The sequence below is a fragment of the Cucurbita moschata genome, unplaced genomic scaffold (genome assembly GCF_002738365.1).
Source record: "Cucurbita moschata cultivar Rifu unplaced genomic scaffold, Cmos_1.0 Cmo_Scf00024, whole genome shotgun sequence".
Lineage (NCBI taxonomy): Eukaryota > Viridiplantae > Streptophyta > Magnoliopsida > Cucurbitales > Cucurbitaceae > Cucurbita > Cucurbita moschata.
This window is the reverse complement of record NW_019268540.1, coordinates 3,954,914-3,956,259: the sequence shown is the minus strand read 5'-3', so window position 1 is coordinate 3,956,259 and position 1,346 is coordinate 3,954,914. Positions and strand designations below refer to the sequence as shown.

The following is a 1,346-nucleotide window of genomic DNA, read 5'->3' as shown; positions in this document are numbered from 1 at the left end:
TCTTCGATTGATAAAATCTAGAGCGTTAACAACGGATCACTTTTTCTAAAGACGATTGGTTAAATCTGGAGCGTTAACAAATAGTTTATCTTTTGTAGGATGTTGTAGCATAGTGGTGAGTAATCTTGCCTGTCACGCAGGTGACCCAGGTTCGATCCCTGACAACGGCGATTTTATTAAACTCATTTTCGTAGTTTCAACGGAATTTGAAATTGGACAGCGTTTTAATTTTATTTCCGTAGTTTTAACGGAACTCAAAGTTGGACAACGGTGAACCTGTCATGCCGACAATTTGGGTTCGATCCCCAACAACGGTGGATTGCCTTTCCTAAAGACTAGTGTATGAAATCTTGTAGTACAAGGGTGAGCATTCCTGCGACTGCTTGTCGCTCGAGTGACCTGTCTTTGATCCCCGACAATAGCAAGTTTAATCTTGTTTTGACAATTTTAATCGGATTCAAAATTGGATTACTTTTTGTAATGGCGATTGATAAAATCTGGTGTGTTAACAAATATTATAATTTTTTGAAAGTCGTCGTTGAAGAGTGGTGAGTATTCCCGCGAGTTTCAGCGACGATTTTACTTTTCTTTGGTTAGTTTTAATTGAATTCGAAATTCGGCAGTGGTGAACCGGATGATTTGGGTTTGTTCCCCAACAACGAAATTCGGAATTGGATTCCATTGTCTCTCGTGTGTGTTAACAAATAATATATTTTTTAGAGGTTGATGTAATACAGTAGTGTATTCCGGCTTGTCACTCGAGAGACCTGAGTTTGAACCCCGCAATAATAAGTTTAATTTTCTTTTGACAATTTTCACCGGATTTGAAATTGGATTACTTGTTCCGAATCTTCGATTGATAAAATCTAGAGCGTTAACAACGGATCACTTTTTCTAAAGACGATTGGTTAAATCTGGAGCGTTAACAAATAGTTTATCTTTTATAGGTCGTTGTAGTATAGTGGTGAGTATTCCTGCCTGTCACGCAGGTGACCTGGGTTCGATCCCCGGCAACGGCGATTTTATTAAATTCATTTCCGTAGTTTCAACGGAATTTGAAATTGGAAAGCGTTTTAATTTACAGTGGTGACTATTTCCGCTTGTCACTCGAGTTATTATGTTCCAAAGGTCGTTGCATTACAGTGGTGACTATTTCCGCTTGTCACTCGAGTTATTATGTTCCAAAGGTCGTTGCAGTACAAGGGTGAGCATACTTCATCTTGTTTTGACAATTTTAATTGGATTCAAAATTGGATTACTTTTTGTAACGGGGATTGAAAAAATCTGGTGTGTTAACAAATATTATAATTTTTCGAAAGTCGTCGTTGTAGAGTGGTGAGTATTCC

General features: G+C 38.0%; 1 non-coding gene across 1 annotated transcript; it reads left to right on the top strand.

Moving 5' to 3' along the window:
• Positions 1-947: 947 nt before the first annotated feature.
• TRNAD-GUC lies at positions 948-1,019 on the top strand. Its single transcript has one exon. It is a non-coding gene; the product is annotated as a tRNA-Asp (tRNA).
• Positions 1,020-1,346: the final 327 nt, after the last annotated feature.